At 51.9% G+C, this 14,664-nt stretch overlaps 10 non-coding genes across 10 annotated transcripts; 2 read left to right on the forward strand and 8 right to left on the reverse strand.

Moving 5' to 3' along the window:
* Positions 1-6,697: 6,697 nt before the first annotated feature.
* On the reverse strand, positions 6,698-6,769 carry trnae-uuc (transfer RNA glutamic acid (anticodon UUC)). Its single transcript has one exon. It is a non-coding gene; the product is annotated as a tRNA-Glu (tRNA).
* A 282-nt stretch (positions 6,770-7,051) lies between these two features.
* On the reverse strand, positions 7,052-7,133 carry trnas-cga (transfer RNA serine (anticodon CGA)). The gene has a single exon. It is a non-coding gene; the product is annotated as a tRNA-Ser (tRNA).
* Positions 7,134-7,648: 515 nt separating this feature from the next.
* Positions 7,649-7,737, forward strand: trnay-gua (transfer RNA tyrosine (anticodon GUA)). The gene is given in 2 exon segments: positions 7,649-7,685; positions 7,702-7,737. It is a non-coding gene; the product is annotated as a tRNA-Tyr (tRNA).
* Positions 7,738-7,880: 143 nt separating this feature from the next.
* Positions 7,881-7,953, forward strand: trnar-acg (transfer RNA arginine (anticodon ACG)). The gene has a single exon. It is a non-coding gene; the product is annotated as a tRNA-Arg (tRNA).
* Positions 7,954-8,866: 913 nt separating this feature from the next.
* trnas-uga (transfer RNA serine (anticodon UGA)) lies at positions 8,867-8,948 on the reverse strand. The gene has a single exon. It is a non-coding gene; the product is annotated as a tRNA-Ser (tRNA).
* Positions 8,949-10,271: 1,323 nt separating this feature from the next.
* On the reverse strand, positions 10,272-10,343 carry trnae-uuc (transfer RNA glutamic acid (anticodon UUC)). Its single transcript has one exon. It is a non-coding gene; the product is annotated as a tRNA-Glu (tRNA).
* A 282-nt stretch (positions 10,344-10,625) lies between these two features.
* trnas-cga (transfer RNA serine (anticodon CGA)) lies at positions 10,626-10,707 on the reverse strand. Its single transcript has one exon. It is a non-coding gene; the product is annotated as a tRNA-Ser (tRNA).
* A 927-nt stretch (positions 10,708-11,634) lies between these two features.
* trnak-cuu (transfer RNA lysine (anticodon CUU)) lies at positions 11,635-11,707 on the reverse strand. The gene has a single exon. It is a non-coding gene; the product is annotated as a tRNA-Lys (tRNA).
* Positions 11,708-13,252: 1,545 nt separating this feature from the next.
* trnak-cuu (transfer RNA lysine (anticodon CUU)) lies at positions 13,253-13,325 on the reverse strand. The gene has a single exon. It is a non-coding gene; the product is annotated as a tRNA-Lys (tRNA).
* Positions 13,326-14,547: 1,222 nt separating this feature from the next.
* On the reverse strand, positions 14,548-14,629 carry trnas-cga (transfer RNA serine (anticodon CGA)). The gene has a single exon. It is a non-coding gene; the product is annotated as a tRNA-Ser (tRNA).
* Between the last annotated feature and the right edge of the window lie 35 nt (positions 14,630-14,664).

Raw genomic sequence — 14,664 nt, forward strand, 5'->3', positions numbered from 1 at the left:
ACCGCGAGGCCTTTTCTGTGGCCTCGAGGATTTTCTTGGTGGCTCTCCTCAACTGCAGTCCTGTAACTCCAAGGAGTTTGAGCACTCTCTGGAGTGAATGTCCTGGGAAACCTCTGCGCTCAATTTCAACTGGCTCGCAGCGGGCTCTCCAGCCATTGCTCCGGCACTCTGTGGTGAGCTCAGAGTATTTGGCCCTCTTGCGCTCATTGGCCTCACCAATCCGGCCCTCCAAGGGGACAGTCAGTTCCAGCAGGACCACTTGCTTGGTGGACTCCAAAGTTAATACCATATCTGGGGGGAGTGAAGTGGCAGCTATGCTAGCTGGGAACTTGAGTTTCCTTCCCAGGTCAACTTGGAGCTGCCAGTCACGAGCGGTAGCGAGGAGTCCTCCTGCGGAGTTTGGCTGGTGTTTTGCATTCTGCCCAGCTCTAACAAATGTGATTGACTGCTTCGGGGCGACCTGGGTCTTGCTGTTCTGTATCGCTGTGCAGATGGAATCCGCCAAGGATTTTAGAACTTGGTCGTGGCGCCAGCGATACCGCCCCTCTCCTAACGCCTTTGGGCAGCAGCTCAGAATGTGCTCCATGGTGCCCCTCCTCTGGCACAACTTGCACTCAGGCGTATCTGCCAGGCCCCAGGTGTGCAGGTTGGCCGGGCTTGGGAGGACGTCGTACACTGATTGAATGAGGAACTTTGTGCGCAGAGGTTCAGCTCTCCAGAGTTCTTCCCAGGTGAGTTTGCGAGGTTCTGCATGCTCCCACCTTGTCCACGCCCCTTGTTATTAAAAATAAATAAATGAACAAAGCTCCAAGTGTAGAACATCTCATATATTTTACATCTATTCTACATCTAAAAACACCCTAGTGGATTTTGTTGTGGCCGTGGCACCTTTTTCTTTCTTTTTCCGAAAGTTTGAGAAGCTCTCTGGCTGCCACAGGGGTGCTGTGACCCGGATTCAAACCGGGGTTCTATTTCGTCCCTACTGACCGCCAGGCGGTGCTGTAAGCACTGGATATCTCCCCTCGCGCATGCGCATGTCGAGTACAATACCAACAATGTCACGTCACCCGTGACCCCTGCATGACCCCCGGAAGGGTATATCTTCCGGCGTCATCATGGGATCGACTCCTTATTCTTCTCGCGTCGCGCTGAAGTACAGGACGGAAATAGAAGGCTGGTTGAAAGCTTCTTCCTTTCCTCCCTAAACCGCGGCCCCCGTGCAGCTTCGTGCCGTAAGGTAGGAGTATTGATCTCTGTCGTCCTCCAAGAGGCTGTGGCCGCGCGGTATTTATTGGTGTTCGTTGCGGCGGCGGCGGCGTCTCCCCGCCCCGCCCCCCTGGCCCAGCTGACAGAAGGTCAGCTGTTGGCTGCGCCCGACACCTGAATATTCTGTGCAGTTATTTTTTCTGCTGAAAAAAAAAAAGAAAAAAGAAGACAGAAAGGGATTTTTTTTTTTTTTCTTTGAAAAAAAAAAAAACAACACCTTTTTTTTGTGCTTCTTACAGCCGTGGTGAAGGCCACGCCCTCTCCCACCGGCACATTTGTGGTGGCCGCAGCGTTTTGCTCCCTCTCCCACTTTATTAATGTGACAACATTATTTTTTTCCTTGCAGTTATTTTTTCTTAAAAAAAAAAAAAAAAAGGAAAAGAAAGAGGAGATGATTGTTCTCTTCCTTTTTGAGTAAAGACGCCTTTTTTGCCTTTTCTCATAGCTGTGGTGACGGCAGCGTGGCCCTCCCCTCTCCCACCTGCATATCGGTGGTGACGGCAGCGTGCTCGCTGTGGTGACGGCAGCGTTTCCGCTCCCCTCTCCCACTGACACACCCGTATTGACGGCAGCGTGGCCCTCCCCTCTCCCACCTGCATATCGGTGGTGACGGCAGCGTGCTCGCTGTGGTGACGGCAGCGTTTCCGCTCCCCTCTCCCACTGACTCATCTGTGCTGACGGTAGCGTGGCCCTCCCCTCTCCCGCCTGCATATTGGTGGTGACGGCAGCGTGCTCGCTGTGGTGACGGCAGCGTTTCCGTTCCCCTCTCCCACTGACACCTACGTGGTGACGCAGCGCGTCCGCTCCTCTCTCCTGCCAGCACATCCGTGGCGACGGCAGCGTGTCCGCTCCCTCTCCCACCGGTCGCTGTGATGGAGCGTTCATGCTCAGGGTGCATGGCCGCCCTGGATCCTGCGGTTGACCAGGACCTCTGCGTGTCATGCCTGGGCCCTGAGCAGCCGGGGCCGTCGGCCAGCCTCCCCTCATCCCAGCCGCAGTCTTCTCTGAAGCGATCGGCAAAGAGAATGGTGGGGGCCGCCAAACGACGGCGGATGACGAGCCAGCTCTCCTCGAAGGTAGATCGCTTGGCTGCCGACATGGAGCAGATGAAGGCGCTCCTCCTCAATCTGCAACCTGGTACTGGCCAGGTGGAACCTGCCATGCCAGAGTTTGCTCTGGGGTCGCCACCGCCGCTGCCAGAGGACGCCATCTCCATTGCAGCCTCGGCGAGCCACTTCAACGTGTCTTCAGGGGACCCGGCCTCACAGCGCTCGGGGTTCTCCTCGCACTCATCTGCCCAGAGCTCTCGGGGGGGGGACGGTTTGTTCCTCCGTGCAGAGCATTATCCGCACTGCCCTGGCACACTTGCAGCTGGATGCACCGCGTGCGGAGGTGGCCTCTAGCGCCTTCCACAGGCGCAATCCTTCTCCGGTGGAATTCACCATTCCGCCTTCGTCGGATTTTTTGAGGGAGCTGCACTCATGCTGGAGAGATGTCACAGCCCTCTCCAGGCTAACAGCTGATGACCGTGCTCTGACGGCGATGGAGGACGCTGCAGTGGCTGGTCTCCACCACATGCCCCCCATCGAGCCCTCCATTGCAGCACTGATAGTGGCTCCTGATGAGGCTCTGAAGCCAGATCCCAAGTGCCCCTCTACCCAGTGTAGGGTTACTGATGGGCATATTTGTAAGGCTTATGAAACAGCGGCGCGCATCGGCCGGCTGGGGAACACCCTTTCTCATCTGCTACTGGCTCTCTCCACCTCCCTGCAGGATGCACAGGTGGATGATTCCACACGGGACTTGTGTGATGTGTCCCTACAGGCTTTTGCCTCCCAGACGAGGGAACTGGGGCGGCTGATGTCCACCCTGGTGCACACGCGCCGTCATGTCTGGCTGGCGCAGTCACCCCTGACGGAAACTGCTCGTAGGGTTCTTCGTCAGGCACCGGCAGAACCGGGGGAGCTGTTTGGGGCAACTGCCCTGGAAGCTCTGGACCGCACCGCCCTGGCCGATGAGACCAGGCAGCGACTGGTGCACCTTCACAGGAGGGCGCCCGCTTCCAGTACACCGAGGGGCCCTTCGTCCGCCCCTGGACGTCGCCCCCAGCCTCCTGCCCGCAGGAGCCAGCGCAGCTCCCAACGGCCCGTTGGACAGCCTGCCGGGGGGTTTCGCCCCCCTGTGCGCGGACCGCCCCAGCAGCGTTGGGGTGTTGGCCTCGACCATCGCCCCCCCGGCACGTCCAGAGGCCGGGGGAGACGGCGCTAGGGCCACGGGGCCGGTCGTCGGCTGCTTTTCCCGGCAGCAGCTCAGTCACTGGGCTGCCTGCTCGTCGGACCCCTGGGTAATTTCCACCTTAACCCACGGCAGCCCTCGCTCCCCTGCAGGCACAGGGTATGAAGGTTCTGCCGTACCTGGACGACTGGCTGATATGCGCGCCGTCCCGAGAACAAGTGGTGGCAGACACGGCCCTCCTTTTGTCGCATGTGGCCAAACTAGGGCTCACAGTGAACAGAGGGAAGAGCTGTCTGGCTCCCTCCCAGCGAGTCGCCTACTTAGGATTGGTACTCGACTCGGTGACCATGAGGGCCTGTCTCTCACCGCGGCGTGTGAGCGACATCCTGCGGCTCCTCCCCCGATTCAGGAGGGGCAGACGGCTGCCTTACCTCCAGTTCCTGCAGCTTTTGGGCATATTGACGGCCGCCTCGGCTGTTGTGCCTTTGGCCTGCTGACGCTACGCCCCCAGCAGATGTGGCTGAACAGCCTTCGCCTGGATGCCGAAAGGCACAGGCACAGGCTGGTCAGGGTGTCGCGGGTGTGTGTCCATGCCCTGGCACCCTGGAAAGACGGGGCATTCCTGCTGGGGGGTGTGCCCTTGGGCACTATCCCCTCCTTCCGGGAGACTGTCACCGCAGATGCCTCCCTCTCGGGGTGGGGTGCTGTTTGGCGCAGCAGGCCTGCCCAAGGGCAGTGGTCTGCGCGGGACCGCACACACCACATCAATGTGCTGGAGCTCCGTGCTGTACACCGAGCACTCGAGCACTTTTTACCTCACCTATGGGGGAGGCACGTACTGGTCCGGTCGGACAATGTGTCCACTGTCTCCCAGATCAACCACCAGGGGGGCACCGGGTCTGCACAGCTGCTGCAGGTGTCCCGGGGCCTTCTGACGTGGGCCGCTCCTCGCCTCCTCAGCCTGCGGGCGATATACCTGCCAGGGGTCAGGAATAAGGTGGCAGACTTCCTGTCCCGACACAAGCCTCCCCCAGGAGAGTGGCGGCTTCATCCGGAGGTAGTGGGGATGATTTGGGTCCTCTTCGGCAGAGCGGTGGTGGACCTCTTCGCCTCGGGCGTCTCGGCTCACTGCCCCCTCTGGTTCTCCTGGACAGAGGAGACCAGTCCTCTGGGTCAGGATGCCCTAGGGCACGAGTGGCCCGACGGGCTCCTGTACGCGTTCCCCCCACTACCTTTAATCCTGCCGACGTTGCAGAGGGTCCTCCAGAGAGGTCACAGGCTCCTCTTGGTGGCCCCCTTCTGGCCGGGGAGACCGTGGTTCCCACTACTCCGGAGGCTCTGCTGCGGCACGCCATGGCGCCTACCCGACCGGAGGGACCTTCTGTCCCAGCTGGGGGGTCGGATTTGGCATCCCGACCCCCGTCGCCTTCAACTCTGGGTCTGGCCACTGCAGGGCCCGACCCGTTAGTGTCAAGCTGTACTGAGCCCGTCAGGGCTACCATCTTGAACGCTTGTGCGCCCTCCACCCGCCTCCAGTATGAGTGCAAGTGGAGGAGATTCTCTGCCTGGTGTGCGGACAGGGCAGAGGACCCTATGCTTTGCCCTGTGGCCACGATCCTGGAGTTCCTTCAGTCCCTCCTGGATGATGGCCGTGCTCAGTCCACCTTACGGGTGTACGTGGCGGCCATTTCATCACGACATGCCCTGGTCGAGAATGCCACCGTGGGGTGCCACCGGCTGGTTTCTCTCTTTCTTAGGGGGGCTCTGAGGCTGCGCCCCCCGAGGACCCCAAGGGCCCCGGTGTGGGACCTGTCTATGGTACTAGGTGCCCTCTCTTCTCCACCTTTTGAGCCCTTGGCCCAGGTGGACCTGAAGTGTCTCTCTATGAAGACGGCTTTTCTCCTCGCTATGACGTCAGCAAAGCGAGTCAGTGAGTTACATGCCCTGTCAGTCAGCGGGTACTGCCTGAGGTGGAACCCGGATGGCTCAGGGGTTACGTTGTGGCCGAACGTGGCGTTCCTGCCCAAGGTCCTGCCACGCGATCATGCTAATCGGCCTATCCAGCTTGCCCGGTTCGACCCCGAGCCTGCGGAGGGTGGGCCAAGCCCTTTGTGCCCCGTACGGGCCCTTACTGCTTATGTTGCTGCCACCGCGCCTGTGCGACGGTCGGAGCAGCTTTTTATCTGTCATGGTGGCCCTAACAGGGGGCGCGCTATTTCTAGACAGCGCCTGTCCCACTGGGTGGTGGACACCATCGAGCACGCCTACAGGGCCAGTGGCCGCCCCTTACCACACTTGGAGCTTTGTTCATTTATTTATTTTTAATAACAAGGGGCGTGGACAAGGTGGGAGCATGCAGAACCTCGCAAACTCACCTGGGAAGAACTCTGGAGAGCTGAACCTCTGCGCACAAAGTTCCTCATTCAATCAGTGTACGACGTCCTCCCAAGCCCGGCCAACCTGCACACCTGGGGCCTGGCAGATACGCCTGAGTGCAAGTTGTGCCAGAGGAGGGGCACCATGGAGCACATTCTGAGCTGCTGCCCAACGGCGTTAGGAGAGGGGCGGTATCGCTGGCGCCACGACCAAGTTCTAAAATCCTTGGCGGATTCCATCTGCACAGCGATACAGAACAGCAAGACCCAGGTCGCCCCGAAGCAGTCAATCACGTTTGTTAGAGCTGGGCAGAATGCAAAACACCAGCCAAACTCCGCAGGAGGACTCTTCGCTACCGCTCGTGACTGGCAGCTCCAAGTTGACCTGGGAAGGAAACTCAAGTTCCCAGCTAGCATAGCTGCCACTTCACTCCCCCCAGATATGGTATTAACTTTGGAGTCCACCAAGCAAGTGGTCCTGCTGGAACTGACTGTCCCCTTGGAGGGCCGGATTGGTGAGGCCAATGAGCGCAAGAGGGCCAAATACTCTGAGCTCACCACAGAGTGCCGGAGCAATGGCTGGAGAGCCCGCTGCGAGCCAGTTGAAATTGAGCGCAGAGGTTTCGCAGGACATTCACTCCAGAGAGTGCTCAAACTCCTTGGAGTTACAGGACTGCAGTTGAGGAGAGCCACCAAGAAAATCCTCGAGGCCACAGAAAAGGCCTCGCGGTGCTGTGGATCCGTAGGGGGGATCTGTGGTGCGCTACTTGGACACAAGCCGGGGATTGATCACCCCCGGCTGGGGGAGAAATAGACATTTCTTCCCTGACCGGGAATTGAACCCGGACCGTGGTGGTGAAAGCACCAAATCCTAGCCATTAGACCATCAGGGACACATGTGACATCATGACAACTTCACTGCAACTTCACTGCACCGCGAGTGTCGCCAACAGAAAAAACTTTACAAATGTGCATACGCCAGAATTGATCAGTGCATGAAGCACCACAACTTTCTACATTCAAGTCACTTTCTGAACATCAGACCGTGCGCGTACAGACATTTTTTGTGCACTGCACTCTTTGTAAATGAGGCCCCTGATGGATGAGTTATAAATCACAGTCTTGTCTGAGGTTAAGACATTGTACATTTAACAAGCCTTTTGTTCCCCATTAAGCGTTGTTGGCAGGATTTGAACCTGCGCGGGGAATCCCCAATGGATTTCGAGTCCATCGCCTTAACCACTCGGCCACAACAACCACTCTTAAAGGTGTGAATCTGCAGAATCAGATGAATAAATGCAATTCCTTTTATTTAAAGAACGATCCTGCTTTCTTCAAGGCAGGTGATTGTGCAGACTTGCATAATTCCATGTACATATCAAAGTTTTCTGTTGCAGCAAAAGTTTGTCTGGTTGGTGAACTCGTGAGGATGGAAAAAACAAAACTGAAAACCCCGGTTTGAATCCGGGTCACAGCACCCCTGTGGCAGCCAGAGAGCTTCTCAACCTTTTGGAAAAAGAAAGAAAAAGGTGCCACGGCCACAACAAAATCCACTAGGGTGTTTGGATCAGATTTTCACACCATTCACACTTCAATTGATTGGGGTGGGGAAAGGGGGTGCTACGGCCCAGGCACTTAGCCAAGGACAATGGACTCTGCCAGTGGTAAGGACCCGGCAAGGGAGACAATAATTAATTTAAAATGTTTCCTTTTCCCAGTTTAAGGCCTTGGTAGAAGAATACACGAGTCATGGAGCTGTCAACATGCATCCTCCTTCGATAGCTCAGTTGGTAGAGCGGAGGACTGTAGAACCAGTAAAACAGGTATCCTTAGGTCGCTGGTTTAACTCCGGCTCGAAGGACTGGCTTTATTTTTCATCTGCCCAGAGCGGGATTCTATTTCACTGCTGTACCCGGCTATGGCTCTGCCATCTACTGTGGATGGGACGTCTGAGTCGTTGCAACACGTGTGTTTCCACATGTTTCCACATGTTACCATAAAAGAGGGCTAGTGGCGCAATGGATAACGCGTCTGAGTACGGATCAGAAGATTCTAGGTTCAACTCCTGGCTAGCTCAAAAAATCCTAATCTTTAATATTATCCCAGTCACAACCTTGGTAGTGTACACGTTTCTTCTTCTCTGTCATTTATTTATTTACTTGCTTTTTTCATTTGTCTCTGTGTATGCCCGGAAACGTACACTTCAAAGGTGCCGCAGGATAGGCCGTCTTCCATAATGTTTCCAAAGCTGCCCCCGGCTCACGCATTATTTTTGTCTTTCATGGGACCTCTTTTATTCATTCTCTTCCTTCCTCATATCTCATTAGAGGCAAATGCCCTTACCTGACGACAGGGGGGGTGCTACGGCCCAGACACTTAGCCAAGGACAATGGACTCTGCCAGTGGTAAGGACCCGGCAAGGGAGACAATAATTAATTTAAAATGTTTCCTTTTCCCAGTTTAAGGCCTTGGTAGAAGAATACACGAGTCATGGAGCTGTCAACATGCATCCTCCTTCGATAGTTCAGTTGGTAGAGCGGAGTACTGTAGAACCAGCAAAATGTCGCTAGTTCAACTCCGGCTCGAAGGACTGCTGTTAGTTTCCATGTGCCCAGTGCGGGACTCTATTTCATCACTGTACTCGGCTTTGGCCATTTGGTAACGTGCACATGTTATCCTCGTCATCGGCAAATCAATTACATGCATCAGATACGTAGTCATAATTACAAATTCTTACATGTTATCGTCGTCAAGGGCAAATCAATGAAATTATTTCACCTAACCCTGGAATGTCATCAGACATGTGATGTCATTGATGTCACCAGTCTCAGCCAGTAAAATCTGTCTTGTTTTCATGTCACTTTCTGAACATCAGACCGTGCGCGTACAGACATTTTGTAAATGAGGCCCCTGATGGATGAGTTATAAATCACAGTCTTGTCTGAGGTATAGACATCGTACATTTAACAAGCCTTTTGTTCCCCATTAAGCGTTGTTGGCAGGATTTGAACCTGCGCGGGTAATCCCCAATGGATTTCAAGTCCATCGCCTTAACCACTCGGCCACAACAACCACTCTAAAAGGTGTGAATCTGCACACCTTTTAGTCATTTTAGTCATAATTACAAATTCTTACATGTTATCGTCGTCAACGGCAAATCAATGAAATTATTTCACCTAACCCTGGAATGTCATCAGACATGTGATGTCACATGTCTCATGTCTCATTGTTGGCAGGATTTCAACCTGCACGGGTAATCCCCAACGGATTTCGAGTGCATCGCCTTAACCACTCGTTAGCTGATTTCGAGTGCATCGCCTTAACCACTCGTTAGCTGATCATAGCGGGCACCACTTCCAAACCAAATAACTTCCGTCTTGTTTTCATGAAGCTTCATCCATGTTTCAAAGTCCCTGAGACAGTCCATCAAGGGGTTCAGTGGGTTACTATGATGCAGAGAAAAATAGATGTAAAATATATGAGATGTTCTACACTTGGAGCTTTGTTCATTTATTTATTTTTAATAACAAGGGGCGTGGACAAGGTGGGAGCATGCAGAACCTCGCAAACTCACCTGGGAAGAACTCTGGAGAGCTGAACCTCTGCGCACAAAGTTCCTCATTCAATCAGTGTACGACGTCCTCCCAAGCCCGGCCAACCTGCACACCTGGGGCCTGGCAGATACGCCTGAGTGCAAGTTGTGCCAGAGGAGGGGCACCATGGAGCACATTCTGAGCTGCTGCCCAACGGCGTTAGGAGAGGGGCGGTATCGCTGGCGCCACGACCAAGTTCTAAAATCCTTGGCGGATTCCATCTGCACAGCGATACAGAACAGCAAGACCCAGGTCGCCCCGAAGCAGTCAATCACGTTTGTTAGAGCTGGGCAGAATGCAAAACACCAGCCAAACTCCGCAGGAGGACTCTTCGCTACCGCTCGTGACTGGCAGCTCCAAGTTGACCTGGGAAGGAAACTCAAGTTCCCAGCTAGCATAGCTGCCACTTCACTCCCCCCAGATATGGTATTAACTTTGGAGTCCACCAAGCAAGTGGTCCTGCTGGAACTGACTGTCCCCTTGGAGGGCCGGATTGGTGAGGCCAATGAGCGCAAGAGGGCCAAATACTCTGAGCTCACCATCGAGTGCCGGAGCAATGGCTGGAGAGCCCGCTGCGAGCCAGTTGAAATTGAGTGCAGAGGTTTCGCAGGACATTCACTCCAGAGAGTGCTCAAACTCCTTGGAGTTACAGGACTGCAGTTGAGGAGAGCCACCAAGAAAATCCTCGAGGCCACAGAAAAGGCCTCGCGGTGCTGTGGATCCGTAGGGGGGATCTGTGGTGCGCTACTTGGACACAAGCCGGGGATTGATCACCCCCGGCTGGGGGAGAAATAGACATTTCTTCCCTGACCGGGAATTGAACCCGGACCGTGGTGGTGAAAGCACCAAATCCTAGCCATTAGACCATCAGGGACACATGTGGCATCATGACAACTTCACTGCAACTTCACTGCACCGCGAGTGTCGCCAACAGAAAAAACTTTACAAATGTGCATACGCCAGCATTGATCGGTGCATGAAGCACCACAACTTTCTACATTCAAGTCACTTTCTGAACATCAGACCGTGCGCGTACAGACATTTTTTGTGCACTGCACTCTTTGTAAATGAGGCCCCTGATGGATGAGTTATAAATCACAGTCTTGTCTGAGGTTAAGACATTGTACATTTAACAAGCCTTTTGTTCCCCATTAAGCGTTGTTGGCAGGATTTCAACCTGCGCGGGGAATCCCCAATGGATTTCGAGTCCATCGCCTTAACCACTCTGCCACAACAACCACTCTAAAAGGTGTGAATCTGCAGAATCAGATGAATAAATGCAATTCCTTTTATTTAAAGATTGATCCTGCTTTCTTCAAGGCAGGTGATTGTGCAGACTTGCATAATTCCATGAACATATCAAAGTTTTCTGTTGCAGCAAAAGTTTGTCTGGTTGGTGAACTCGTGAGGATGGAAAAAACAAAACTGAAAACCCCGGTTTGAATCCGGGTCACAGCACCCCTGTGGCAGCCAGAGAGCTTCTCAAACTTTTGGAAAAAGAAAGAAAAAGGTGCCACGGCCACAACAAAATCCACTAGGGTGTTTGGATCAGATTTTCACACCATTCACACTTCAATTGATTGGGGTGGGGAAAGGGGGTGCTACGGCCCAGGCACTTAGCCAAGGACAATGTACTCTGCCAGTGGTAAGGACCCGGCAAGGGAGACCTCATTTAAAATGTTTCCTTTTCCTAGTTTCAGGCCTTGGTAGAAGAATACACAAGTCATGGAGCTGTCAACATGCACCCTCCTTCGATAGTTCAGTTGGTAGAGCGGAGTACTGTAGAACCAGCAAAATGTCGCTAGTTCAACTCCGGCTCGAAGGACTGCTGTTAGTTTCCATGTGCCCAGTGCGGGACTCTATTTCATCACTGTACTCGGCTTTGGCCATTTGGTAACGTGCACATGTTATCCTCGTCATCGGCAAATCAATTACATGCATCAGATACGTAGTCATAATTACAAATTCTTACATGTTATCGTCGTCAACGGCAAATCAATGAAATTATTTCACCTAACCCTGGAATGTCATCAGACATGTGATGTCATTGATGATGTCACCAGTCTCAGCCAGTAAAATCCATCACAGCAGTGGAGGTGATTCCTTTCTGCTCACCTTCAACCTGGACTCTACACTTCAAACAAACTTCATAAATGTGACTTCAGCGCCCAACGTGGGGCTCGAACCCACGACCCTGAGATTAAGAGTCTCATGCTCTACCGACTGAGCTAGCCGGGCTTCAGTTGCTGGTAAATAAGAACAATAATCGAAAAGTGTCTGTAATGTGAGGTTTTATCAGCGTTTTAGAGAAACCAGTTTTCCGTCTGGACTCCTCTGGACTGTAGAACCAGTAAAACAGGTATCCTTAGGTCGCTGGTTCAACTCCGGCTCGAAGGACTGGCTTTATTTTTCATCTGCCCAGAGCGGGATTCTATTTCACTGCTGTACCCGGCTATGGCTCTGCCATCTACTGTGGATGGGACATCTGAGTCGTTGCAACACGTGTGTTTCCACATGTTTCCACATGTTACCCTAAAAGAGGGCTAGTGGCGCAATGGATAACGCATCTGAGTACGGATCAGAAGATTCTAGGTTCAACTCCTGGTTAGCTCAAAAAATCCTAATCTCTAATGTTATCCCAGTCACAACCTTGGTAGTGTACACGTTTCTTCTTCTCTGTCATTTATTTATTTACTTGCTTTTTTCATTTGTCTCTGTGTATGCCCGGAAACGTACACTTCAAAGGTGCCGCAGGATAGGCCGTCTTCCATAATGTTTCCAAAGCTGCCCCCGGCTCACGCATTATTTTTGTCTTTCATGGGACCTCTTTTATTCATTCTCTTCCTTCCTCATATCTCATTAGAGGCAAATGCCCTTACCTGACGACAGGGGCGCCACACCTCCACACACACTTCTTCCAACCTCACACCGTGTAAACTGACATAACTGCAGAAACCGAGCACATATCTAAAGCTGGGTACATGTATCCTTTCAAGCTGTGATCGTATAGTGGTGAGTACTCTGCGTTGTGGCCGCAGCAACCCCGGATCGAATCCGGGTCACAGCACCCCTGTGGCAGCCAGAGAGCTTCTCAAACTTTTGGAAAAAGAAAGAAAAAGGTGCCACGGCCACAACAAAATCCACTAGGGATCAGATTTTCACACCATTCACACTTCAATTGATTAGGGTGGGGAGGGGGGGTGCTACGGCCCAGACACTTAGCCAAGGACAATGGACTCTGCCAGTGGTAAGGACCCAGCAACGGGCGCATAAAGGAGAAAATAATTAATTTAAAATGTTTCCTTTTCCTAGTTTTAGGCCTTGGTAGAAGAATACACAAGTCATGGAGCTGTCAACATGCACCCTCCTTTGATAGTTCAGTTGGTAGAGCGGAGTACTGTAGAACCAGCAAAATGTTGCTAGTTCAACTCCGGCTCGAAGGACTGCTGTTAGTTTCCATGTGCCCAGTGCGGGACTCTATTTCATCACTGTACTCGGCTTTGGCCATTTGGTAACGTGCACATGTTATCCTCGTCATCGGCAAATCAATTACATGCATCAGATACGTAGTCATAATTACAAATTCTTACATGTTATCGTCGTCAACGGCAAATCAATGAAATTATTTCACCGAACCCTGGAATGTCATCAGACATGTGATGTCATTGATGATGTCACCAGTCTCAGCCAGTAAAATCCATCACAGCAGTGGAGGTGATTCCTTTCTGCTCACCTTCAACCTGGACTCTACACTTCAAACAAACTTCATAAATGTGACTTCAGCGCCCAACGTGGAGCTCGAACCCACGACCCTGAGATTAAGAGTCTCATGCTCTACCGACTGAGCTAGCCGGGCTTCAGATGCTAGTAAATAAGAACAATAATCGAAAAGTGTCTGTAATGTGAGGTTTTATCAGTGTTTCAGAGAAACCAGTTTTCCGTCTGGACTCCTCTGGACACCACCCAGACAGTTGAAGGACAACATGTGACTAAACTAGTGATTTTCTAGTTTTTCGCAATTGTAGATGCTCACAAATTGGCTATTTCGGAGGTGTCCATTTTTTAGGAGTTGGTGCAGTTGGAAGCCAACTACCTGGTGATGATGTCACCTACTCTCGTCCACTTTGCATTATGAGACAACGGGAGCGCATTTCAAGTTCAGCTGGACTACGTCAAAATCTGTGTAGACCTGGCGGTTATCAGGTTGCTATGCTCCTCAAGATAGCCTATAGCTAGCTAGTGCAAAATGTCCCACTATCTATGTCTCTACATACCTGTCTAGATGGTTTTGTATAAGATTAAGGGGGAATAGAAACTAAATGATAATTTAGTCCTAAAATGACAACATGAAGATGTTTCTGTTGTTTATTTTGACGATAAAAACAGGAAGCTGCCAGTAGATGTGGTAAGTGTTGCATCAGATACATAGTTGTGAATAGCAACTCTGTCATTTAGCCTTGGAATGTCATCAAAGACATGTGATGTCACTGAGGATGTCACAAAGACTTATGGAGGGTATACATAGCACTCCTTAAAGTTAGAATTTTTTTTATTCACATTATTAACAGAAATAGGGAAATAATTCTGCCACAGGAACATGAAAACATGATGACCTAAGTAGGTCAGTCTTGGAGTATAGAGAAGAAACATTTCTGATGTTACTGCACTGTGTGTGAGATTGGGATGGTTTCCATGGACACTGCAGAATGTTAAGCAAAATGTTTGCGTTTCCATATAAACAGCAGAGGGCCGCTGTTGCTACATTTGGTAACGTGCACATGTTATCATCGTCATCGGCAAATTAATTACATGCATCAGATACATTGTCAAAATTACCAATTCTTTCATCTAACCCTGGAATGTCATCAGACATGTGATGTCATTGATGATGTCACCATTCTCAGCCAGTAAAATCCTTCTCAGTGACCACAACAGCAGTGGAGGTGATTGCTTTCTGCTCACCTTCAACCTGGACTCTACACTTTAAACAAATTTCATAAATGTGACTTCAGCACCCAATGTGGGGCTCGAACCCACACCCCTGAGATTAGGATTAAGATTAACATTCATACATGAATCGTTGTTGGCAGGATTTCAACCTGCACGGGTAATCCCCAACGGATTTCGAGTCCATCGCCTTAACCACTCGGCCACAACAACCACTCCAAAATGTGTGAATTTGCAGAATCAGATAA

This window comes from Cololabis saira, unplaced genomic scaffold, assembly GCF_033807715.1.
Source record: "Cololabis saira isolate AMF1-May2022 unplaced genomic scaffold, fColSai1.1 scf176, whole genome shotgun sequence".
Classification (NCBI taxonomy): domain Eukaryota; kingdom Metazoa; phylum Chordata; class Actinopteri; order Beloniformes; family Belonidae; genus Cololabis; species Cololabis saira.